The following is a 27,835-nucleotide window of genomic DNA, read 5'->3' on the forward strand; positions in this document are numbered from 1 at the left end:
GATCTCATGACCCTGAGATCATGACCTGAGCTGAAACTAAGAGTTGGATGCTTAACTGACTGAACCACCCAGATGCCCCTATTTCTTCATTTCTAATATGTATGAATATATTGTGTTTTTTGAAGGATTGCTCATTTCATCTAAGTTGCCAAATTTATGTGTGTAGAATTTTTTGTAGTACTCCCTTATTATCCCTTGATGTCTGCAAAGTCTGTGGTAATATCCTGTTTCATGCCTGATACTGGTAATTTTTGTATTCTCTCTTTTTGCTTTGTCAGTCTTCCTAGAATTTTGTCAGTTTTATTGATCTTTTCAAAGAACCAGGTCTTTGTTTTATTGATTTTTCTCATTTGTTTTTCTGTTTTTAATCTCACTGTTTTTCGCTCTTAACTTTATTATTTTCTTCTTTCTGATTGCTTAGTGCTTATTTTGCTTTTATTTTTCTAGATTCTTAAAGTGGGAGCTCATATTTTTGGTTTGAGACTGCCTCTTTTCAAAGGTAAGCATTTAGTGCTATAAATAACTGTCTCAGGACTGCTTAGCCTATGTTCTACAGATTTTGATATGTTGTATTTTCATTTTTAATCAGTTTTATGTATTTTAAAATTTCCTTTGAGACTTCCTTTTTGACTAATAGATTGTTTAGAGGTGTGTTTTGTTTCCAAGTGTTTGAAAATTTTCCTATTTTGATTTCTATTTTGTTTCACTGTGATTAGAGAACACTTTCTATATGATTTCAATTTTTTAAAATTAAATTATAGTTGACATACAACACTATATTAGTTTCAGGTGTACAACATAGTGATTTGACAATTCTATATATTACAAAATGCTCACCACAAGTGTAGTTACCATCTGTTGCCATACAAAATTATTACAGTATTATTGACTATATTTCATATGCTGTATTTTTAGATTTGTTGATGTTTGTTTTATGGCTCAAGATATACTCTATCTTGTATATCTTGTTATGTGTTCTGTGGGTGCTTGAAAAGAATGTGTATTCTGCTGTTCTTGTATGGAATGTTCTATAAATGTCAACTAGGTCCTGATGGATCATGGTGTTGAAATCTTCTATTTGCTTGCTGATTTTCTGTCTAGTAGTTCTATCAAATGTTGAGGTAGAGGTGTCGAAGTCTCCAACTATAATTGTGTCTTTGTTTATTTCTCCTTTGAGTTCTTTCAGTGTTTGCTTCACATAGTTTGGAACTATCTTTAGCGTGTGCACATTTAAGATTGTTATTCTTCTTGGTGGTTGACCCTATTAGCATTATATAATATTCCTCTATGTCTCTGATCATTTTCTTTGCTCTGAAGTCTGCTTTATCTGGAGTGCCTGGCTGGCTCAGTCATTAGAGCATGTGACTCTTGATCTCTGGATTGTAAATTCGGCCCAACATTGGGTGTAGAGATTACATAAAAATAAAATATTAGGGGGCGCCTGAGTGACTCGGTTGGTTGAGCATCTGCCTTTGGCTCAGGTCATGATCCAGAGGTCCTAGGATTGCGTCCCGCATCAGGGTCCCTGCTCAGTAGAGAGCCTGCTGCTCCCTCTCTTCCTGCCCCCTTCCCCCACCCCGTTCATGCTCTCTCTCTCTCCATCTCAAATAAATAAGTAAAATCTTAAAAAAATAAAATCTTAAAAAATAAAGTCTACTTATTCTGATATTAATATAATAATCCTTACTTTCTGTTGAATGATGTTTGCATAGTATAATTTTTTCCATCCTTTTACTTTCAACCTGCCCATATCATAATATTCGAGGTAAGTTTCTTTAGATAGCATATTGTCATATTTTACATCCATTCTGCCTATCTATGCCTTAATTGGTGTATTCAGACACTTTACATTTAATTATTGATACAGTAAGGCTTAAGTATGCCATTTTATTTTGCTTGTTTTGTTTGTTTTCTTTTTCATCTTTCTATTTTCTTTTCCTGTCTTCTTGTAGGTTACTTGAACATTTATCAGAATTCCATTTTGATTATCTGTAGTCTTTTGTGCTGTATATCTTTGTATATACATTTTGGCAGTTGGTCTAGGTCTTACATTACATATACATAACTTAACACGGTCTACTAGGGTTGTTATTTTACCAGTCTGAGTGTAGTATAGAAACTTTACCTCCTTTTATGTTTTTTTATCTTCCCCCATTTATAGTATAATTGTCTTAAAGACTTCCTCTATATACATTTAGAATTACATCAGACAATGTAATAATTTGTTTTAACTATTAAGTATAGCTCAGAAAGCTCAAGAGGAAAAATAAAGCCTATTTTATTTACCCATATTATTTGTCTTACTGTGTTCTTCCTTTCTGATATTCTAAAATTCCTTCTTTTATCATTACCTTTCTATTTAGAGAACATTCATTAGCCATTCTTACTTTTTAAGATTTTGTTTTTTAAGTGATCTCTGCACTCGACCTGGGACTTGAACTCATGACCCCGAGATTAAGAGCCATACGCTCCACTAACTGAGCCAGCCAGGTGCCCCTACACCTTCTTTAGACCTTCTGTTCTTGCTGGTTTTCTCTGACATCCATCTAGAGGAGCAAGGGGTAGGGCGCCTTCATTACTTTCAGGTGGAAGAAGTCCAGTTTCTCCATTTGGCTTCTGTTGACACTTCAGGGGGGAGCTCCTTTTCACTGCCACATAAAGGTGGAAGTTCTGGCTCCCACAATAGTTTCCACTGATACGATGGGGATTGGAGGAGGGACCATTACTGGCCAGCTATGATGCAAGTCTGGGCTTCCTACTTGGCCTTCTTTGACACCACCTAGGCTGGGACGTTGAGGTACCTCATTACAACCTGCTGAGGAGGTTAAGTCTACATCTACTCGTCAACCTTTGCTGGAATGACTGGGGATGAGGGTCACAGTTTTTTTCTATGGTGTTTGGCTGGAATAGAGTGGTATTGTCTACAAGTTTTCTGTCTTTCTGGACTGCCCCTTTCCTGGTCCTTTGGCTAAAGAGAGCAGACTTCACTGCTTGGACATTTTTTTTCTATTTCAGTTGGTGTTTCTAGGTTGCCGACTTCTTCAGCCCAAGGCTAGAATGTATGAGGCAAAAGGAATATCAAGGAAAATCACCACTGCATCATCCCTTGGGGACTGAGGTCCCCATCTGGCCTGTTTCTTCTCTGGACCTTACAGAGTCTTCTGATGTTTGATTTATACATAAGATCCAGGGAGTTTAGTTGTGTTTAGCAGGAGAAATTGGGAAAAGTACATCTATTCTATCTTCCAAGAAGCAGAAGTCTCCTATTTTCTTTTGGTAACCATGTCTGTGCTTATTTTTTTTTGAAAGATTTTATTTTTAAGTAGGCTCCACACTCATCGTGAAACTTGAACTCACAACCTTGAGATCAAGAGTTGCGTGCTCCACCAACTAAGCCAGCCAGGTGTCCCAGTCTGTGCTTATTTTGATATCTATCTATCTATCTATCTATCTATCTATCTATCTATCTATCATCATCTATCTATATCTCTAAAGAAAGCCATCTAATGAAGCTACAGATAGTCTTTTTTCCTCTCTTTAGAAAGTAGAGATATCAGCAATCACTGCAGTTACTTTAAAGGTGTGCTTGAATCATTAAAGCGGGTACTTGATACGTCTTTGTTGATGTTGATGGTGTTCCTAGCATTAAACATATTTTCTAAGTACAAGCTGAGTAATATTTCTCCTCTACATTATCTCACACTGTAAGTTGTGGTAGGAGGAAGAATAACCTAGATAGGGTTGCCAAATGGTATCTGCAAAAATACTGGATACAGTGAACAAATCTCCGAGGCCCTAATTTTGAGAAGACATGATGTATAACTTGCACTGATAACAATTTCTACCTTGTATTAGATTTCATTGCTTATGTGTATACAATTTTTGCTGTAACATACTGATACAATTTATTTAACTGGAAAAAGGGGATAGTCTTATGTCTGATATTTTTTACCAGACCACAAGCTCAAAAGCAAGACCATCTTTGTCAAAACCAAACACGTGGCAACCTCAGAACCTCACCAGGGAGGGCCAGACCCATGGGAGCATGGCAGGTAATCTGGGAAGTTTCCAGGAAGTTAAATTCAATAAGCATTTATTGTGCAACAAGAGGACATCTGGACCAGTGTAAAAGCCTATTGGCCAAGTCTAACAGCAAGCCCTAGGTAAACAGGTTACTGGCATCAGAGGAATCTCACTAGGAGGGACTATAGGTGTGTGCCCAGGTAGGATGGAAGAGCTCACTGATAGAAGCATTTGGCTATAACCAAAACACCAGGATGAGTATGAGTATCAGGAAACAGAGGTGACTGAAGTCCAACCAGAGATGACACAGAGACAGAGATGACAGGACCACAGGTCTAGAGGCGTTAGGATTCTGAGATGACTAAATGAGGTATGTAGAAATAAGGGAACAAGATCAAGACCAAGTTAAGAGAAACAAGGTGAGAGTCTAATGATCAGACTCTTCCTTCTGCTCAAGCCACGTTACTTAAACCTTATATACCAACCCACTTAAGCCTGTGCTGTGATTGGGTCTAAAAAAGTGGGAGGCCTCTGCACTCCTTTTGTCTCTAAGATTTTTCTTCATGTTTGATTCTACTGACTCGACTATCCTTTCCTTCTTAGTTTGTTGTCATTGTTTGTTTGCATTTATTTTGTTTTGTTTGGCCTTTAGTCTGATTCCCAACTCTTGAACTTACTGGAATGTATAGCTTCTGTAGCTATACATACTGCCCTGCCTTAGGCTCATGGCACCCTCCAGGACACCTGGAAAGCCTGGCTGTGCTCTCAGGCTTTTCAAACCATCCTATAGCTAGAGAGAAACTGTGCTGTGTTTTGGTTCCACCAAAGTAACCCAGTTGGTCCTACACCTTGTCCAGCCCCCATATCACAGAAGGGGAGCCAATGCAGACTAACACCACAGTTGGCTTACTGCTGAGACACCAGAGCTACAGGCCTAGGGTTCCTTAAATCTCTTTGGCCAACATCATTGATCCCTGAGACTGGGATGAAGCTGTGTCTGCAGTTGGGATCTAAATGACCTAGGCAGGCAGGTCATCTCATTGCCTCCTACTATCTTTAAAGCTCAATATAAAATTTAAATACACACTACTAGGAAGTAATAATTGTTGTTAAAGCACTCACGCATTTTTTTTTTTAATTTATTTATTAGAGAGAGAGACAGCACGAGCAGGAGGAGCAGCGTGGAGCCCAACATGCGGCTGGATCTCAAGACCCTGAGATCATGACCTGAGCTGAAACCAAGAGTCAGATGCTTAAACAACTGTGACACCCAGGTGCCCCTCTCTTGCACATTCTTGACAGCACTCTACACTGAGTAGAAAAGGTATATACAACAATTATCAGGTTATTAATGCAATCATAAAAACATTTCTCATGGAATGCCCAAGACAAACATAGGACTGCATATGGACTCTTGTCTTGCAATATCCAGGCACTGGTGGGAAATGCTGAATAAATGGGGGAAGGACAGCAAAAAAAAGGAGGGGTACATGTTTACTGAGAGCACCAAGTAAACAGCATCTTGGTCTAAGAATCAGTGGAAGTAAATAATTAAAAGCTTATGCTTTTAGAATCACCTTCCTTTCTAAGTTCTTTCTGCACCAAAGTGCCGGAAACTTCCTGCCAAAAGCTATGCTTTGTTTTGTCTGTACATCAATATCTCATCCAGGGAAACCCAAACAACAACTCTCATCTATAGGGCCTTGATGAAGTTTTCAAGCATTGGTTCTTGCCTTAACAGGAATGATATTAAGTTCCTAATCTCAGACAAAGTGGATCAGCGTCAAGCCCTCACGCATCCCTTTTATCTGTTGCCAGGACTTCTTGCCTATGTTCTCATATTTGACACCCAAACTTCTAAACTGGTTTCTATTCCTCATATCATACCTTTGCCTGAGTTCCAAGTCCATTCTGGCCAGTGAGGTTCTGGACTGCTCTCTATTCTAATGTTATACTTTCCTAAACCTGCCCTCTTCTCTGAGTATCTCATTTTCGCCACTCTCTGGCTCTGCAGACCTTTGGTATCTTGACCTGGTTTTAGACTTCCAACTTTGTCAGAACCATCTACTGCTGGGATCTTCACCAGATACTACCCACCCATTCATGTATCTAGATTTCTGGAACATCTAGACTTGGCTTCCATTTTCCAGTCCATGACCTTTGCCCTGGTCCTTGATATAGTCGGCATTCACGTTCTTAGTCCTGATACAGGACTATCTATCTATCTACCTAGATTGTACAGTAGGTAAATTGCATGGTGAGTGTGCTCCTATGCTCTTTGAGCATTCACACTGATGACCTTGCCTCCTATCTCAGGGACTACGGCCTCACTCACTCTTCCTGTGTCTGTACTCTTAGGTTATCTCATGTTTCCCACTTTTCTAGATTCCTCCTTGCCCACAAATATTATCTAATGGTATGTCCTAATTTCTCACCTATATATCTTTAATAAGCTAATTCATGTTAATAGTTATCTGGCCATCCCCCCTCCACAATTCTGTATGCACTTTACATGGTGACCTTATCTAGAAAATGTTTTTACATGAAAAAGGAGCTCTAATCGGAAGGTAGGTGGGTTGTTAGATAAGAACGTAGGCAATTAGGAAGAGGCTTTTGGTGCCTGAGACTTTGGGGCTCCTATTCAATCACATTAGCCTATGCATTTTTTTTAAAGACTTATTTATTTGAGAGAGAGAAATAGCGCACTCTCGTGAGTCGAGGGAGGGGCAGAGAGAGAGGGAGAGAGAGATCTCAAGCAGACTCCCTGCTGAGCGCAGAGCCCCATGTGGAGCTTAATCCTAGGACCCTGAGATCATGACTTGAGCTGAAATCAAGAGTCGAATGCTCAACTGACTGAGCCACCCAGGTGCCCTAAGCCTATATATTTTTTAATTAATTATTTTTATTTTTAACTGTCATAAAAGAACCCATGACAAAATTTACTGTCTTAACTCTTTTTAACTGTACGGTTTAATAGTGTTTAAGTATATTCACCTTGGTATGCAATGGATCTCCAGAACTTTTTCATCTTGCAAAACTGCAACTATACACTCATTAAATAGCAACTGCCCTTTTCCTGCCTCCCTCTAGCCCCTGGCAACCAGCATTAGTAATGTACCCTTTTGAATGAGGCTGGCTTCTGCTTATAACAGGCTCAGTGTGGGTATTGAAGGAAAATCACACTCTGTTTTTCTTTTTAACACAAAATGATGGATGGGAGTTATGGTAGAGCCAGGGGACCAACTCTACCAGTTCTATTCCAACAGGCAGAAATGACCCAGTTGCCCCTTTCGGAAATAACCAGTTTTGAAATTTGATGAACTCTCGAAGCAAAACTGAATGCTGTGAAGTCCACTTTTTTAAAAAGGTTCCCTTGGGCAGCAGAGGTGGGGGGGCGGTTGGATGGCTCAGTCAGTTAAGCAACCAAATCTTGATCTCGGCTCGGGTCTTGATCTCAGACACATCAGTTCAAGCCCTGTGTTTGGTTCCATGCTGGCTGGGCATGGAGTCTACTTAAAATAAAATATAAAATTAAAAAAAAAGGTTCCTTTGGATCTTAAAAGCACTATGATTTTTTTTTCCTCTAAATCATTACAACTCAGCTAATTATCAACCCTAGGTTTTTCCCCCTCCCTTTATGTAGTGATATTTTCAGAATATAAATGCAACAAGAGAGGTTTTAAGGTGCTGAACACATTTCAACAATATAAAATGATACCATTAAGTCCATTCAGGGATAGGTATGAACTAATATAGCCTTTTATAGGTATTTTGCTGTTGAATTAAGATGAGAAGATAAATAACCCTTAATTGGTACATGAAATGCCTTCAACATAAAGCAAAGAAAAAAAATCCCAAGAAAATTGAGGGAAAGTTTGCCTGTCTATAGCGTTTGGCTTCTGGACCATTCAGAGCTTCCAGTGACAGAAGCTCTGAATCACTTGTGCATTTTACAATCCCAGAGGATCATGAGCAAATCCCCACAGCCCAGAAGAGGCTGTAAGATAAGAATGGTACAACGGTTTCACTTGCTCATACTTGCCCCGTGACAGTGTGAAAAACAGACCTTTGTCAGATATGTTGTATCATTTAAAATTATATGGTTATGATTTGCCTACCATTCCAAGAAGATCTCTAATAATAAACTCTCCCATATATGAATACTGTCTACATTCACTTTCTACCAGCCTCCATGTTCTCCAAGGGACCCATTTTAACTTGTTTATCCGATGCAAAGTCACGAGTGCCCTCCAATGTTTACTGTGGCTTCACCCTGGAGTATTCAAAAATACGAGGACTGCTTCCCATGCCCTACACCTTGGAACATGGGTAGCATCAGGGCAAGGGCCTTTCAGCAGAATGGGACTCAAGAAGGTGGGGAATCAAATATTAAAGATCAATGCAGAGAATAGATTAGATAGAAGTCCACGGAGTTAAGGTGTGAGGGACCCTGCAGTTTTTGTTTTTCTTTTAAGTAAGCTCTACGTCCTACGTGGGGTTTGAACTCATAACCCCAAGATCAAGAGTCACATGCTCTACTGACTGAGCCAGCCAGGCACCCTGTGACCCCGCAGTTCTTAAAGGAGAAGATGGGGAAGGGTCCTCAATCCAAAAAGACACAGAATCTGAAGAGCAATGGCCATGGGTACCTGACAGCTTTCTTGTGCCTCAGTTTTATTATCTATAAAATAAAGGAATTAGATTAGTCAATGTTATGGCTTGAATTGTTTGCCACAAAGGGACAAGTCGAAATCCTAACCACCAGTAGCACAGAATGTGGCCTAATATAGCAATAAGATCATTGCAGATGTAATTAGTTAATACGAGGTCATACTGGAGTAGGGCAGACCCTTAAATTCAATGTGACTGATGTCTTTACAAAAAGAGAAGAAAGATACATGGGGAGAACTCGTCTGTGCAGGCAGAGATTACAGTCATGAAGCTGGAAGAGACCAAGAAGAATCCTCCCCTCGAAGCTTTGGAGTATGAGTGAATGAATTCCCATTGTTTCCAGCCATCTAGTTTGTGTTACCTGTGAGGCACAGCATCTAAGTGTTCTTTTCCCACTAACACTTTTTTTCAAAAGATTTTATTTTTAAGTAACCTCTACACCCAACATGGGGCTCAAATTCACAACCCAGAGATCAAGAGTCACACGCTCCACTGACTGAGCGAGCCAGGCAACCCCCCCCAACTAATACTTCTTAAATTCTGATTTAGAAAAGCATTTCTGGTGGATACTGTAAGCTTGTTTAATATCTACTGAAATGCAGATGTCTGTTCCAGGTAGCTCAGTGAACTTCCCAAAGCTCATTTTGGAGAAAGCCACATCTTGCCTAGAGAGTGACACTTAATTCAGATCCATGTGGAGAAAGCAATGTTTCCAGACTGAGCTGTTATGCTGGAAGATAACATGCCTTTTCCAGATGCACAAAATTAATGCTTTTTCCAAAATGCCTTAAGCGGGTGTTGGTGGTAGAGTGGTGAGCATAGCTGCCTTCCAAAATGCCTTAATGCAGGGGACGAAAGGAAAGTAAAAGCCTGCATGATGTCTCAGGTTGAAGTAAAATAGGAAGCAAGAGTGGGAGGAACCTAAGTCTGCAGTCACGGGAAGGAAACTGGAAGTGCTAAGAGAGGAACAGACTCCTTTTTATTTGAGTCATTGCGTGATCCCTCAAAAGACCAAATTCAGGGTCGAGAGTGAGAAGGTATGATATGGAACGCACGCAGATATAAGCAGGGAAAGAAATAAGTCATCTTCCTTCACCCTGATTTGTAATAGCAGTTAATGATGATAATGAAGCAGATGATGGTGATGATGATGATTATTGCGAGAAGCAACCTGTCACAGTCCTTAAGCGTTCTTGCATGCTCTCACTGGATAGGCCAATACTACAAAGCCCTGACTGCTCTTTACCTGAGCCGTTTCTCAGAGTTGTGTTTTCAGCACCCAACTCTGAGAGATGAGGCAACATCTCTTCCTGGACAAAGAGCAGAATGCTTACTGCTTACTATAAAAGCTATGAAGTGGGGCACCTGGGTGGCTTGGTTGGTTGTGCCCGACTCTTGATTTCATCTCAGGGTCATGAGATTGAGCCCTGCATCAGGCTCCATGCTCAGCGGAGAGTCTGCTGGAGATTCTCTCTCTCTCTCCCTCTGTTCTCCCCCTGCTCTCTCTCTTTCTCTCTCTCTAAAATAAATAAGTAAATAAGTCTTAAAAATTCTCTTAAAAAGGGGCACCTGGGTGGTTGAGCGTCTGCCTTTGGCTCGGGTCAGGCTCCCTGCTCAGTGGGGAGTCTGCTTCTCCCTCTCCCTCTGCCGCTCCCCCTGCTTGTGCTCTCTCTCGCTCTTTCTCTCTCAAATAAGTAAATAAAGTCTTAACAAAATTCTTTAAAAAAAGCTATGAATTCCCAAAGCTCAGTGTTCCTCTACAAGGATGCAATCCAACTGAGTGCTCAGCATCTAACTGGACTCCCATATGTCATCCCTGTGGGGACCGAGAGCAAAGGGAACCAATGCAAATATGCAGACGCTCATGTTGCTTGCTCCGCTGTGAGTAAAACTCTTTTATCCCTGAATCTGTAGTCTCATGTCTTCTGCCAGCATCCATGAACCTATACAAAGCTGATTTGTTAGCTTGCAAGTAGTGTAAGATCCCAGACCTGACAATAATAAGATAATCTATCTCTATCTACTGTGGTTAATAACAGTAATAGATAATATTAATTAAAAACTAATAGGGGCACCTGGGTGGCTCGGTTGGTTCAGCATCTGCCTTCGGCTCAGGTCATGATCTCAGGGTCCTGGGATCGAGCCCCATGTTGGGCTCCCCGTTCAGCAGGGAGTCTGCTTCTCCCTCTGCTGCTCCCCCTCTGCTTGTGCTCTTGCTTTCTCTCTCTCGAATAAATAATAATAAACTAATAGCTATACCATTTATTGAGGGCTTACAATGTGCCAGGCACTGTTTTATGCACTTGATATAAATTATCTCATTTTATACCCGCAATAATCTTACTAAGAAGTCAAATGACTTGCCCACCCAAGGTCACTTACTCTCAAGGTGTCCTGACAACTATCATTACTGTTTTTTCTTCCTTGCTAACATCCTCCTTTACTCCTTATTTTAACCTTCTTATTGTAATTCCTTGTTCCGACAATCAAAAAGGCTATCATATAAAAATAATGAGAAACTCACTCCCCCAGAAAATTGTTTTGTATTTCACTTTTCTTCTTAGGATGGTAGTGAATAGCCCAGACTGGAGCCAGTCTTTACTCACTAGCTGGGTGAACTTGGGGCAAGTTATTTAATCTCTCTTTGTCTTAATTTCCTCATTTGTAAACTGAGGGATAATAACAATACCTACCTAGTAGGGTTGTTGTGAGTCTCAAGTGGGTTAATACACGTAGAGAGTTTACAATAGTGCCAAACACATAGTAGTGGTTCAACTGAAATGCACTATTCTCATTCTGCCCTCTTTTCTGAAAACAGAGTATTCCTGAATCAGCTTTTCTACCATATAAATTTTAGACTGATGGTGATTGTACTAATCATCTTCAACCTCATCATGACTTCCACTTGAGTGCATACAATTTGCAAGTAGGGACTATGTCTACATCAGAATAATATTCCATTTCAATCAAAGAATCTATCCTATCAGGGACCTAACACTGTTAGATGCAATAGGGAATGCAAAGCAAGTTGAAGACATTGGACGCTCACTGGCCCCAAAGAAACTGGCAATCTATCTAAGGAGATGAAATTAACACACATGAAATTATAAAGGGGAATAAATAATGATTGGTATGATATTGCTCATATCAGTACAGTATGAATTTAGAGAAGGGTAAAAGAGTGGCTAAAGCAGGCAAAGAAGCTTTCATATGGGAGAAGTAGGAATCATGCTGAGTCTTTTTTAAAAAAGATTTTATTTATTTATTTATTTGAGAGAGAGAGCAAGAGAGAGCATGAGCAGGGCAGTGGGGGAAGAGGGAGAAGCAGACACCCTGCTGAACAGGGAGCCAGACGTGGGGCTCGATCCCGGAACTCCAGGATCATGACCTGAGCTGAAGGCAGATGCTTCACCGACTGAGCCACCCAGGCGCCCCAGAATCATGCTGAGTCTTAAAGTGTGGGCAACATTTACTTTGGCAGAAAGAGAAAAAGGTGAAGACTCTACATCCAACATTTTCTAATTTCTGCAATTCTTTTCCATGTATAGATTCATTTTGTCCTGGTGGCAAGCCCCTAGGGTAGACAGAGAAGGCATTCTTATTCCAGCACATGGGCATATCCTGATGCACAGAGTGGTAAGTAACTTGCCCAAGGTCTAGAGCCGGAAAATGGAATGCACTTAACCACTTGCTACTCCAGCTCCAGCAGAGCCTCTGCCTGCAAAGAGCTTACACCTGTTAATCGTGACTCTCGTATAGATACAAAATGAGCATGTGTTAAAGATTTTATTTAACTCCTTATCAACAAGAGAACTGGTCAGATGCTAACCCTCAGTCCAAAGGAGTAGTCAAAAACACACACATTTCTATGGATTAAGGAAATGTGGAATTTTAAAAATAGATGAGAAGCTGGCTTTTTCCATGGAGGGAGGAAAAAGGAAGTCAATTGAACTGCCACCAGACAGAATTTATTTGTATGTCTATGGACAAGAATTCTTTTTCATTGGGACCAGTTATCTACAACTTGCAGAGTTTTTATTTTTTTTATTTTTTTTATTTTTTTTTTTAAAGATTTTTATTTATTTATTTGAGACAGAGAGAATGAGAGAGAGAGAGAGAGAGCACATGAGAGGGGTGAGGGTCATAGGGAGAAGCAGGCTCCCTGCCGAGCAGGGAGCCCGATGCGGGACTCGATCCAGGGACTCCAGGATCATGACCTGAGCCGAAGGCAGTCGCTTAACCAACTGAGCCACCCAGGCGCCCCTACAACTTGCAGAGTTTTTAAATAGCTCAAAGAAAATGAAAGACTGAATGCAGATAACTCGAAGAATCTGCTCCAAACGATGTCTAGTTTCCATCGGAGACACCCAGGAGTCTCTTTTTTGCTTATTACAAGTTTCCTTATTCCCTATGAGTTATAGACATAAACAGAATACAAATGAAGTAATGGCAAATGTTACAAGGCCACAGGGTTGGAAATACGGGTTGGGGACACCCGACCCCATAGCTTGGGATCCCAAGCTGGTCTTAGGACCAGGAACCTCATCAAGGATGAAGGAAACCATTTTGTGTTGAGGAGTCATTTAGAGAGGTCTGCTCTAAAACTAACCAGTTTTGAGCTGAAGGGAGGCTTGAAGGTGGGACTTCCAAGCTACTCAGTGGTAGATGGTAGTGAGTGTGCTCCAGGCTGGTCAATCGTATGGCACCCAGATTCAGAGGTTCAGTTCATCATTTATTTAAGTTTATATCTAGCTTAGTTTTTTTTTTTAAAGAAAGTAGCAATTAATTTTATGAGATCAAATAGATACAGTTGCCATACTGCCAGAGCAAGATATTTTATTGATGTCCTAATGAGGGGTTTGCACAAACATGCACTTAGTGAAACTTGCATTCATATTGATATATGTGAGTATATAGCTCATCTCTTAAAATGTAATTATGTGCTTATACAAGGTGATACAAATATTAATATATAGACCTGGCCTTACATGTAGACAGCCATCTACAGGCTGTGATCAGAAGGGTAATTAAAAGCCTCTCTGCTCCCTGATGTACCCCTAGTGATCTGCCTTCATTTACAACATTCCCACCATTAATGTTATTTCTTTGGAGAAAGAGCTCCTGAAGGCACATGTTCAAATGCAACAGGATCTTGTAAAGAGGACTAACAAAAAAGTGGGATGGAAAGGTCCAGAATGCAGGCAGAGAGGGCAGGCCTGAGAAGGATGTCAGGAGAGCAGCCCTGGACAGTGCTGCAGGGGTGCTCTCGGCACCTAGAAGGAGGCTCAGTGACAGGTCAGGAAAGGAAGGCAGGGAGGAGGGCAGGAAAGGAAGATGGGAAGAAAGACAAAACTGACCACACCACAGAGTTGTGATGGCCACGTAACAGTATCCCATAATACAAATGTGTTAAGAATTACTCTGTAAAAGCAAAACAAAACAAACTGCTCCATAGAAGAATGTAATTTCAAAAAGTCAAGTCACATATTCTATGAGAGGGATCTAATGTTTCCTAATGTGAGTATGTCGTTGAAAAGTATTTGGCTGAGAATGGATATTCTGGGAGAAAAGTTGCAGATCAGGTATGACTAGAAAACAAGAGGAGAAGTGGGGAAACTGGTTTCTCATCCTAGATTAAGGACTTAAATGCAAACAGCCCAGAGAGACATCTTTACCATCGTCTGCATCCTCACCATCCTTGAGATCAAAGCAGTCCTTAAATGCCTATTGTTACACTGAGCTGTAACAAATGAGTAAGCACATGCATGATCCCCTGCCCTCGTAGGCAACAACGTCAGAACTTGAAAAATTAATAACTTACAATAATTTGATCAATTACACATTTCCACCGAGGGCAAATAAGAAGGGAAGTGCATTTATCAGGAGCTTGGGATAAGGAATTACTAACACTTTCCCCAGACTTGTCTGGTGGAGATAGACTTTCAAGAGCTAATGCAGCGATGGGGACAATAAAGCTCATAGAATGGGATCGGGTGCATTTTAGTAGGATATTCGGAGGTAGGAATTAAATGAATGGAGTAATCACACATGTTAGGGGAACCTCCCTACCCTTAACCTCACATTTCCTTGAGGGAATATACACTCCAGGGACACCCAGGATCTCTCTCCTGGACCCTCTCTGGTGCCCTACCAAGTGAAGAAAAACTTACCTGAGTAATGAGTTTTTGAGAAGAAACTGAGAATGCTTTGCTCTGCCATTTCCAGGTCTTCTGTCTAAGGGTTTTATTGTGATCTGCTCTTAGCTTGTGGGAGAAGGCCTGTGCTTGCCCCCTGAGCCAGTGGCTAGGTGGGTGAGGCTCCCCAGGTCAGGTGTGGGGAGGGATTAGAAAGACAGTTGAGGTCTTGCATTTCAGCTATGTCCTCCAGTCTATTTTGGTAACCTGATCTTCTATCTGACTCTGGTGTCCGTGGCTCAGTTGCTTTCAAACTAGGAAGAAGAAAAGTGGTGTTATAGATTGTTCTCCTAAAACCCAGAAGAGCAATGGGTAAATTTATCAGGGAGAAGTGGGGAGGGCTGATAAGAAAGACAGAAAACTCCCACAAACCTCGTAAAGAAGCTCAAATTTCACTATCTTCCATTTTTCTTTCTACAGTGGTCATCATGAACATATGCTATTGGTCCAGTGAAAGACTAGTTTTTCTTTCTTTCTGCTTTTTAGATAGCAATCCATCATGGGCTGATGGTTTTATTTTTTAATTTTTTGTTATTACTATTTTAGACAGGGAGAGAGGTGCGAGCAGAGGGAAAGGGAGAGAGAGAATGTTAAGCAGGCTCCATGCTGACTGTGGAGCCCAACGTGGGGCTTGATTTCACAACCCTGAGATCATGGCCTGAGAGGAAATCAAGAGTCAGACACTTAACTGACTGAGCCACTCTGGCGCCCCCGGGCTGATCCTTTTAAAAAATACATAATAAAAATGAATTACTATAAAATGAAACTAAGTAAAAACCAAAGACACACAAAAGACAAGGCCCAATTTTTTAATAATTAGGTGAGGCAGACGTAAAAGCATACTCTGTTACACTGCTATAAATGTTTGTAAAAGCTAGCTCTCAGTTTTCGGCCTCTCTCACTGCAGACCAGTAAGAAACGGTTCACAGACTAACACTGGTCTGCAGCTCACACTCTTCAGTAGCATTGATCTGGTCTACTTTGTTTCACAGAATCCTCATCATCCTCCTATAAAAATGGGACACAGAATAGTACAGTGGTGAAGAGTTCAGGGTCCGGTAACAAAGTTCCAATTCCCAATGAATGAGTGGTAGAGTCACCATCAACACCTCCTTCCTATGGTTGTTATGAGGATTAAATGCAAATGTGCTTAAAGCACTTGACTGTGTCGAGCATCTTATAAGTGTTCAATAGATGATATTATTATTCTGGACCAATGTCCATGTTGGGTGGTAGATGTCTGCTTAATGTTTTGGAAGAGGCCTAAATGGGTATAAATAAATATCCCCACAGCTCATTCTTTGAAGGAATGAGTCCGATTCTATTATCTTCTAATAATTGGGGTAGTTGGGTCTTCACGTTTTCTTTTGCCCAGCAGCTGACAGAATCTATGCGAGTGAGTCAAGGGGCATGAAGACTGGCTCTCAGGGCTGCATTCTTAACATGACTCTCATGGCTAAGTTCTAGATAAAGAATCTAGTCAAAATCATAGTCATAAACAGCCATAAATAAGTCATAGTCAAGGGTCTAGCCTCAGTGGATCACCGAGTATGTCTCTGGGAATATTTCCAATGCTTGCTAGTGTTGCCTAGTATTGTCTCCTAAAATACTGGGTCATTTCCTATACGAAAAGCAGGCCTGGAAGGCATCCAAAGGACTAGACCAACTTGGGAGTCAGGAGGGGTGAGCAGGGGGTGCCCTAGAGCCTCTAATGTACCTAACTGAGCTGGGTCAGGAAGCGAAGTGTGCCAAATGGCTTTGTAACAGGGTCACACAGAGATTTCTACTTGTCAGAGAAGCGGCCAACTATTCCAACCTCCCCTTGCCCTTGGCATTTGCTACTCTGCAGTGTTCCGGTAGTGGCTAAAGCCAGTCCATTATGAAAAAGCAACAATGGAGCTACACCTGAATGGCAGAGAACCTGAACGGATTGTTTCCCCCACATCGAACAAACGAACATGTTTTTCAGAAAGGCAGGGCTAACGTAGGTCTGATTTGCTCTCCCCGCGCCCGTCTATGTAGTCTGTAGGGCCACAGCTGAGGTGGTTCAGGTCACGGGGGCTGTTTCCAGCACGCCTCCTGGCTACACTGGGCCCCCAAGCTTCCTGCCCTGTGGTGAACTGAACCACCTTTATTTTTTTCCAGTTTGGTCTGGTAAAGCTACAAGTGTCATGTGCCAAATTTACTTGAAGGCATGGCAGAGCGGATTCCTGGGGGGTTATAAAGTGAATACTATCCGACCAAGACAGGTGAACCAAAATGCTCAAAGATTAAATTTGTTTTTTAACAGAGTAAAAAGGCCCATGGCATTGCGGGCTGGGGTGGTGGTGGTGTAAATTCAGACTTCAACAGGTGGTATGTTATGTGCATCTCTGAATTTGCCCAGTTATGAAGCCCCATGGTTTCTCACTGATGACAGGGAAGAGGGCCCAAGGACTACCAGAACAGAAGGAGATTTGTTACACTGTTATATTAAAAAGAAAGCTCAGTGATGAGTAAGACATTCCCCGCTCAGAAGCAAGGCCATCTGGCAGGTCCTTGGCAGAATCAAAAATGAAAGAATGTTCATGATCAAATCCTCGTTCAAAATTCAAAGCCATTCTTGCTTCTCATCTAGTAAGTAAAAATGGTGCATATTTTACCTGCAATAGAAACTGCAAACGCCTGTCTTACTGTCCTTGATTTTTTTTTTTTAAAGATGAATGGGGAGGATTGTTATTTTCACAATTTAAATAAAATCACTCTCCTGCTGTTCTCACCCTCTTGCTGGGTGGTTTGTCATGCGTTAGCATGGAAATGGTTCACTTCCTGGTGGGAAGCCTCACCTGGGAAATCAAATTCCGTTAAGGAGGCAATGAGAAATATTAGAAGAGTCATTTATGGGAAAGTCAGTCTTTTGATAAGACAGAACCAAAGACTGTCCCTTACGAGGCCTCATGGTTCTGTTCCTCATGTCATTTTCTAAAAGGACACAGTATGGAGCAACCACTTGTGAATGAGAACACCTTGGTTCTGATCCAACAGAGCCTTTGGATAGCTTGGGGCACAGGGCAAGAATACATGGCCAAAATATCCTTGCAACCTAGCCAAGCACGCTGTAGAAGCTGTGAATGTTCCCATGGCATTTAGCCCCCGCCTACATCCCAAATTCCATATGCCATGGATGATTCACCTGACTCTGTTCTTCCCACCATTTCAGTTATTTTTTTTTTTATTTTGGTTCATTCATTTGTGCTTCCTATTAAGTGGCATTTAGTTGTGTGGGAGTCCTCTTTGGTTAACATGTGACAGTCCTCTGAAGACTTTCTCATCTCTGTTTATTTTTGGCTGAGTGAACCTTTTCAGCAAGGAAGAGTCAATGGTTTTAGTATTTCTCTCTCCTATGCCTCTTTTTGGTCTAGACCTACTGAACTTCCCTGAGAACTGATCCATACCTCTGTGAGGGAGGGAGAATTTCCTGCACCCTTCAAGGTCCTTCTGGTTGGACTAAGAGTCAAACTGATGTGAGACAGATTAACAGGAAGAAGACAAATTGAATAGCGTACATACTGGGAATCCACACAGACATGGAAATTTCAAAGACAGTGAGGCAACACGATGCTTATGTGAGCTAAGGAGAGGAGTAAGGTTCTGAGGATGCAAGGTGGAGAAAGGCCTTTAGCTGGAGGGTGAAAGGAGATGTGTGAAAAACAAAGGTTGCCCTATTATGTAGATAGATTTCTTAGGTAAAGAGGAATCTCTGTGAATAGCCCTCTTTCTGATACAAGCAGGCAGTTGAGGGGGAGGTAAAGAGCTCCTCCTGAATCTGTTGGGTTTTAATTGTTTTCTCTTATTTTTATTTTTTAATTTTTCTCCAATATTTAACTTTTTATTTTCTCCAAGTTTTTATTTAAATTCCAGCTAGTTAACATACAGTGAAGTATTAGTTTCGGGGATAGAATTTAGTGATTCATCACTTACATACAACACCCGGTGCTCATCACAAGTCCCCTCCTTAATACCCATCACCTGTTAAACCCATCCTCCCCCCCCCCACCTCCCCTCCAGTAACCCTCAGTTTGTTCCGTGGAGTTCAGAGTCTGCTTCTTGGTTTGCCTCCCTTTTTATTCCCTGCTATGTTCATTTGTTTGTTAAATTCCACATATGAGTGAAAACATATGGTATTTATCTTTCTCTGACTGATCTTGCTTAGCATTATACTCTCCAGCTCCATCCACGTCATTGCAAATGGAAAGATTTCGTTCTTTTTATGACTGAGTAATATTCCATTATATATAAAAATCCATTCATCAGTCAATGGACACTTGGGCTCTTTCCATAATTTGGTTATTGTGGATAATGCTGCTATAAACATCAGGGTGCATGTATCCCTTTGAATCAGTATTTCTGTATCCTTTGGGTAAATACCTAGTAGTGCAATTGTGGGTCATAGGGTAGCTCTATTTTTAACTTTCTGAGGAACCTCCATACTGTTTTGCAGAGTAGGTGCACCAGTTTGCATTCCCACCAACAGTGTAGGAGGGTTCCCCCTTCTCCCTTTCCTCACCAACATCTGTTGTTTACTGAGTGGTTAATTTTAGCCATTCTGATAGGTGTGAGGTGATTATCTCATTGTGGTTTTGATTTGTATTTTCCTGATGATGAGTGATATTGAGCATCTTTTCATGCGTCTGTTGGTCATCTGTACGTCTTCTCTGGAAAAATGTCTATTCATGTCTTCTGCCCATTTCTTAACTGGATTGTTTTTTGGGTGTTGAGTTTTATAAGTTCTTTATATATTTTAGATACTAACCCTTTATCAGATATGTCATTCGCAAATATCTTCTCCCATTCCGTGGGTTGCCTTTTAGTTTCGTTGATGGTTTCCTTCACTGTGCAGAAGCTTTTTTTTAATTGCTTTTAATTCAAAACAATGTTTGTGCCCAAGTAGCCCATCTTGGAGCTCCCCTTGACCCCTACACCTCCAACCAGATCCTTGAACAGTCACTTCTTTCCTGGTGTCCTCATGATTCTTGAAGTGGCTTAAGTGCAGGGTAAACCCTCTTGATAGAGTAACTGTAGTAGAAAGGTTTCTAAGCGTTATTTGACTTCCAGAGGAAATTCAAAGCACTCTTAAGCCATTCTTGGGCCCAAGGATTTGATATGAGTATACTTAGTGGTCCAAAAATAGTTTGGGGGCAGCAAGGTTAGTCACCTTGCTACTGGGGTGTAGATAGAAAACATTTTTATACTAAACACTTGTATAATACTTTATAGTTTTCAGTGTGTTTTAAACATCTCATTAAATCCTTCAGTCTGTGAAGTGAAAGAGTAGATATTCCCACAAGGAAACTAAAGTCAGAAGGTTAGGTAACTTCCTCAAATGCACTATTCCAAATTCTTTCAGCTAGAAGAGTTACTTTAGCACAAAAAGGGATTTATTTGTTCGCATAACCTAGAAGACAAAGGGAGAAAAAGCTGCCAGGAACCAGGGCCTCAGAGATTGCAGTAAGTACTCAACATTGATGGAATTTTCTCTCCACTCATCTTTATTGTCTTGTCTCTGCTTGGATTTACTCTGTAGACAGGCTCTTTTTATATAGTGGGAAAGATGGTGGGTAGTAGCCTCAATCATATACCCTTACAACTCAAGATCAAAGTGAGGATTACGAGATGGGGCTCCGTAGCTCAGGGGTTAGAGCACTGGTCTCGCAAAGTGAGGATTACGGGACACCTGGGTGGTTCAGTCGGTTCAGCATCTGATTTTGGCTCCAGTCATGATCTCAGAGTCCTGGGATGGAGCCTTGGGTCGGGCACCCCACTCGGCAGGGAGTCTGCTTGTCCCTCTGCCCCTCCCCCTGCTCATGTATGTGTGTGTGTGTCTCAAATAAATAAATAAAATCTTTAAAAAAAAATGAAGATTACCTTTACTTCAGACAATTTTGGGTAAGGCTTCCAATTCACTTAACTTAGGCCATGTGCCCTCTCCCTCAAACCAATCATGGTTTGCCGGAAGTAGCCGTGCTCTGGTTGGGCCAAACCTGGATCATGTGCTCACTCTTGTAGTCTGCAGGTTTGGGGTGAGGGTGGAGCACTGTGATTGACAGCTTTGTCAGGAAGACACAGGATAGGGAGGCAGTTCTCTAACAGGAAGGGGATGATGTTATTCATAGACGAAGAAGGGGAAAGTGTGTGAGGTAAACTAAAATCACAACCGCTGCTGCCCAGTACACCAAAATTCTGGAAAACTCAGGTCACTCTCTCAAAAACACCACATTAGAAGAGAGTGAGAGGAAACAGACTGGTTGAACGCACAGGAGACTGCTTAAGGAATTCTAGAAGGTTATTTTAGAGCCCTTAGTCTTTCTTTTTGAGAAGTCATGAAGAAGAGATAGATCTGGAGATATGACAAGTCTGCGTGTGACCTATAATTAAAAAGAGGAGACTTGTCCTGATAAGAGTGATGTTTAGAAGGTTAAGAGAGCAGCAGTTCTCAAATATTTTGGTCTAAAGAGCCCCTTACACTCTTAAGAATCATGGAGGGCCCCAAATATCTTTTGTTGATGTGAGGCACAGCTACCTGTATTTATTAAATTAGATATTAAAACCAAGAAACTTAAAATAATTTATCAGTTTATTTTATTTTTTATTACTTCGTGTAAAAATAAAAATAATAATGCATTGCACGTTAACAAAAATAGCATTTTAATGAAAAATAATTAGATCTTCTGCTTTATTAAGGACATTCTTTTTTTTTTTTAAGATTTTGTTTATTTATTTGAGAGAGAGAATGAGAGAGAGAGAGCATGAGAGGGGGGAGGGTCAGAGCTCAGAGAAGCAGACTCCCCGCCGCGCAGGGAGCCTGATGTGGGACTGGATCCCGGGACTCCAGGATCATGACCTGAGCCGAAGGCAGTCGCTTAACCAACTGAGCCACCCAGGCCCCCTATTAAGGACATTGTTAAACAAATGGCATTTCTTTCTTTGTGAGTGCACAGAAGTAAAGAATACAATGATGAATAGTAGAGTTTCATGCCTCTGCCTTGGTCCACTGTTTTTTGAATATCAGCACAAATGGCAACACTTTGGCAAAAGCAAATATTTTAGTATTATTATGAAAGTAATATTGACCTCTCCGATCCCCGCCCCAAAGGGTCATGGGAACCCTAAGCATCTGCGGTCTGTACTTTGAGAACCAAACTGCTGCAGTATAGGAGTTAATGAAATAATCCTTTTACCCATCTGGGCTAGCATCAAGTACTGGATAGCAATCAGCCCAGCTTTATACAAAGCAAGTCATTCCGTGACATTTTAATTTCCTCCTTTGGATAGAAAAATAGGCCAAGGAGTTAAGAGAGAAATAGTATCGTTGTAATGAAATATCTTTGAAACTGTTTAAAAGTCTTGTTAGTTTTTCGGAGTCATCAACATCAAAAAGCATTTGTTAAGCTTGTAGTTCCCTAGAACAGATCCCTGTTTCTTCTAAGGGTTTAAAATGTAACCTAGAATACATTGACAGGGTTGTCCACAGGAATAAATATGTAAGAGAAGCAGGCAACAAATTAAAAAAAAAAAATCTCAGATTGAAACAATCGAATTCATAGGTCAAATACTCAGGTAGGGTCTATTGTCACAGTCTTGCCCATGATACCATCCTCAATGGCAAGTCATAAAGACTTGTCCATATGAACATCAAAAGGGGGCCACATCTGTCTGGAAACTCACCACCCAAAAAAAGAGGTCATTCATGGCTCCTCATTAACCTGAAAGTCATGTGAAGCATGGGGTTTCATGGCCTGAGCCCTGGGGATGATATATCAAACTCACCTGTGATTCCAAAAAGAAATAGGTAGAGTAATATATTTGCATGTAACTCTAAGCAGGACACTTGGTTAAATTGGGACTGCATCCTGGGAAACAGACCAGGTAATTTTTAAAAATATATCAGGTCACTAAACAGGGTTTCAGAGCATAGAGCTTCCAGAGGCAGAGCTCTGTAATTATAGATGTATCTGAATGTTTGTTTAACATCTGCCTTTCTCATTTGTCACAGTATCCACAGAGTCTGACACAGAGTAGTATTAAGTAAATATTTGCTGAATAAATTAATAATTGATTGTTACTACATGAGCCTGTGTAGTCTCACCTCTACTTGCCTTCCCAGCCCCGTGTCCCACCATGCTCCATCTGGCTCTCTGGACTCAAATCATAGTGGCCTTCTTTTCATCCCTTGAATGCCCCATACTTTCTACAGTCATAGAGCCCATGTTGGTCCCTTTGCTTGGAATGGTCTTCCACCCTATTCCCCAATTACTACCCATTTGTCAGATATCAGCCTGAGTTTTAGGTTTAGGCTCCTCAGGAAAGCCTACCTTGAGCTCCACAACTAGAGCAATCCTTCTCTTATAAGCTTTGGCACGACCTAGCTGAGATGTGGGTTTCCATTTTTCTGTGTGTTCATTTGCTGTTGCTCCCTATCCCTACCTGGCTAGATTTGAAGTTATATGAAGGCAGAGATTAGGTCTGTTTTCACTCAGCATTATACATCACAACACAGTGCTTCACCGTTAGGTGTTAAATGAAGGAAAGAATAAACGGGGCATACTGTTCCCTGGTCATGTAAGGTGTCTACTACCATTTAGGATGCGGGAAGGACTTTGGGGAAGCCATTGTTTATCCTCCTATTTCTTCAATTCTTCTCACTCCCTTTTTTCTCCTCCCAGTTTATTTGATTTCTGTGGTTACTCAGCTGAAGTGGCCATTAGAACACTGATAAGCTAGGACAATTTTTCAGAGCAGGGGTGGGCTTATCTATGACCCATGAGCCATATCTGGCCCACAGGTTGTTTTTGTTTTTTTTTTTTTAAGATCTATTTATTTATATGAGAGAGAGAGCAGAGGGGCAGTAGGAGAGGGAGAGAGAGTCCCAAGCAGACTCAGTGCTGAGCTGGGGGCGGGGGCAGGGGAGGTAGATGGAGAGAGAGCATCTTAAGCAGGTTCCACACCCAGCATGGAACCCAATTGGGGTTTGATCCCACATTTGACCCTGAGATCACAACCTGAGGCGAAACCAAGAGTCAGATGCCCAACAAACTGCTGCGCCACCCAGGCGCCCCTCACGGGTTGTTTTTGTAAATAAGGTTTTATTGGGACACAGCTATGCCCATTCATTTACATATTGCCTGTAAATATGTAAATGTCTCACAGCAGCAGAGTTGAGTAGTTGCAACAGAAACTGTCTGTCCTGTGAAGCCGAAAATATCTCCCATCTGCCCCTTTACAGAGAAATTTTGCCAACCCCATTTTTACAGCAATGTATGGGCTTTTTTTTTTTTTTTTTTAAAGCCCCATATCTGAATTTAACTTCTCATATATTGCTGGATTTCCTAGTTACACATTTATAATGACCACTGTGTATGAGGGCTTGACACAAAAGGATATCAGGCAACCGATAGTTTTACCAGTCTTCACAAAAGAAGATATTCTTTGATTTGTAGCCAGAGGTGCCCCTTAGAGAGTCTCCAAATTTTGAGTTTTTTGCATAATAACAGCTTGCAAAATAACATTTATTGAGTGCTTTCAATGAACCAGACTCAGTTCTAAGCACCTTACATGGGATTATCTTGTTTATTCCTCTCAGCAACTCTATGCTGCACAGATTATTATTATTCTTCCTGCTTTACAGATGAGGATAGTAAGGCCCAGAGAGGTTACACAGCATGTCTATGTCACACAGCTTATGGAAATGCCTGAGCTAGATTTGGATTTGGAGGACGCTGACTCCGGACAGGACCTGTGCTTTTAACTACTCTGCCATCCTGCCTGTCTGGGTCCTTCACTCCCAAAAAGCCACACTGTTTCTGATTTGTAAATTTGAAGACAGTTTATGTGCTGCTGTTTCCAAGTGGGACCACTTATAATTTTGAGTTTTGAAGGCAAGACATGGAAAGGCTTTTAAAATCCCAGTGCTGGGGCGCCTGGGTGGCTCAGATGGTTAAGCGTCTGCTTAACCCAGGGTCCTGGGATCGAGCCCCACATCAGGCTCCTGCTTCTCCCTCTCCCTCTGCCTCTCCCCCTGCTCATGCTCTCTCTCTGTGTCTCAAATGAATAAATAAAAAAATCTTTAAAAATATAAAATAAAATACCAGTGCTTGGCAGAGTACCAGACACATACAATTCAATCAATAAATGTCTTATTTGTGTTGGGCATGAGATGACATTGACGAGGAAGAGGATGAAGACAAAGAATTTTCTACCAGGAGTTTCACCCCATCCTAGGTCATTGTCAATGAGTGAGGATATAGTTTCAGGTACTGGAGTCACTGCTAAGGGATCTGGCTACCTCTGAGCATGTGAGAGGAAATAGAAATATTAGCTCTTTATTTTAAACAAAATAGAAAATAGAAGCAAGCAGTAATCACAGTACTGAATCAATGTCAACTCTATAAAATTTAAAAATAAAGAGAACATAGATACAAAGAATAAATTGGTGGTTCCCAGAGGGATTGGGGGGTGGTAAGAGAAATGGATGAACAGGGTCAAAAGTTACAAATGTTCAGCCATAAATAAGTCATGGAGATGTAATATATAGCATGATGACCATAGTAAATAACACTCTATTGCATATTTGAAAGTTGCTGAGAGAGTGAACCTTACAAGTTCTCATCAGAAGGAAAAATTTTTGCAGCTATGTATGATAACAGATGTTAACTAGGCTTATTATGGTGAACATTTTGCAATATATACAAACATTGAATCATTCTGTTGTGGACCTGAAACTAATATAATGTTATAGGTCAATTACACCTCAATTTAAAAAAACAGAACACATTTCACTAGATGAAATATGACTGCAAATTCTAACCTATTTCGTTCGGTTTCCTATATGATTTAACAGATTTCCTCCAAACAGTTCTGCCATGACTACCTCCACAATGCATAGCTCTCATTTTTTTTTTTCTTTCTATATCTTGTTCATTGTTCTTATGAGTGCTGGTTAGTTCTGTAATGTAGAGTCTTGTGCACGGACTCCTGACCCTGAATACACCACCCCCTCATCGCTCACTGTAAGGATTTTTTTATTTATTTGGGAGGGGTAGGTATTATTGAGTTACTCTTGACTCAGAGGTCAGAATGTTAAATCAACCGAGTTATTAGCTGACGGACCATCCCCTCCTCTTGTAAAGTGGTCCTATGATCCCGGACATGGCATCCTTTAAAGAACAGATGCCCAAGTTCCAACAACATTGAGATTCACCCCACCAGCAGACAGGCCATATCATGCTTTAGTTTGTGCACAAAGTTTGCTTTTGCCTTCTGAGATAACTGCACCATTTGGGGTCAGCATTGGCAGCGGTACATTTCTTCTCTGGTTTGTGTCACAGTGAATTAAGACTGTTTCAATGCCAGTAGTCTGATTGTTCTGTTGGTGGCCTTAAGGGCTTCTGTTAGGTCCAAATAACATAACATGTGCGATATTGATGTTCCTCCCTATATTTTTGCAAAATCAGCTAAATGATCGTGTTCACAGAAATATCTTGCTGCTTAACATCTCATTCTAATTCCTTGAGTTCATGATCGTGAGGTGCTGCATTACAAAGGATTTTGCCAGCCAGGGGAGCAGTAGGAATATGGTTTTCTCATTCTTTCATTCAACAACTATCTATTGTGTGCCTACTAAGTTTCAGGCTATGTTCTAAGCACTAAGGATATAGCAGTGGAACAAACCAGACAAGAATCCCCTAGTCTCATTGAGCTTCCATTTTTGTTGGGAGGAAAACAGAAAAGCAAATAGAGGCCATCTGGTGGTTACAAGTGCCATGAAGCATAATAAAGCAAGTTGAGAATAAGGAGAAAGAAAGACATGGCTGATATGTGATAGGGTTATGTACTACTGTAGGTGGGGTGCTTTGGCCAATTAAATAGGGTTGCTGGGAAGGCCTCCCCATCCACTGAGACCTGAATGAAATGCGGGGTGTCAAAGGGAATGGCATTCTGAGTAACAGCAATGCAAATGCCTTGGGGCAAGATAGTGCTTGGGTTATTTAAGGAATGGCAAGGAGGCCTTTGCTAAAGGGCTAAAACAGAGTGAGGGAAGGGGGAAGTGGTACAAGATGAAGTCACAGAGATAGGCAGGAAGGAGATAAGGTAAGGTCTAGTAGGCTAAGGCAAGGCCTTTGAACTCACATGATGATAAAAACTAACCTTCGTTTTCCATTTTTTTTGTTCTAGAGTTTCCATGTGTAAACTGGAATTTTGCTTAATATAACAATGTCTCATTTAGATATTTTGATATTTAGTTGTGGTGGTAGAAGCAGCTAGCATATATCTCAACAGCTCATACCTCAGAGGCCTCCTTTTCAAGGGAAACAGGATTTGGGCATAAGACAGACCTGATACTGATACAATGGATGGTATAACAAAGTTGTATCTTACTCAAGGACTAGCTCTCAGGGTTGATGGCTTACTTTTTGGCATGATAATGTCTGACGTTTTCAAAATGCTTTCAGATGTGTGATTTCATCAGCCTCTAATAACAACCCCAAGAGATAGGAGAAACAGGTGTTATTACTGATCCGGAAACGGAAGGAATTGACATGGTTTACCCCACGATCATCCAGCATATGAGTCAGTATCAGATCCACGGACTCCTGACCCTGAATACACCACCCCCTCATCGCTCACTGTAAGGATTTTTTTATTTATTTGTGGGGGGGGTTAAGTATTATTGAGTAACTCTTGACTCAGAGGTCAGAATGTTAAATCAACCGAGTTATTAGCTTATTCCTCCCTTCCAGCTCCCAGGGGCATAAAACATGTCCTACAGAACTGAGTAAGGTCTGAGAGGTAGGCCTTGCTTTCTCTCTCTTTCAATCTCTCTCTCTCTCTTTCTCTTTCTCTCTCTCTCTCTCAGAGCAGAGTCATTGACAAGAAGCCTATGTACTTTGAAAGCCTAGCTCTACTCTCAG

At 41.0% G+C, this 27,835-nt stretch overlaps 1 long non-coding RNA gene across 2 annotated transcripts; it reads left to right on the top strand.

Annotated features, from left to right (window-relative positions):
• The first annotated feature begins 232 nt into the window (after positions 1-232).
• LOC144380482 (uncharacterized) lies at positions 233-27,533 on the top strand. 2 transcript variants are annotated; one of them, XR_013444642.1, is made up of 4 exons: positions 233-499; positions 3,956-4,052; positions 5,174-5,347; positions 27,377-27,533. It is a non-coding gene; the product is annotated as an uncharacterized LOC144380482 (long non-coding RNA). The 2 variants fall into 2 exon arrangements; XR_013444641.1 differs by lacking the exon at positions 27,377-27,533 and having other exon boundaries at positions 5,174-5,475.
• The last annotated feature ends 302 nt before the right edge of the window (positions 27,534-27,835 follow it).

Source organism: Halichoerus grypus, chromosome X, assembly GCF_964656455.1.
Source record: "Halichoerus grypus chromosome X, mHalGry1.hap1.1, whole genome shotgun sequence".
NCBI classification, from domain to species: domain Eukaryota; kingdom Metazoa; phylum Chordata; class Mammalia; order Carnivora; family Phocidae; genus Halichoerus; species Halichoerus grypus.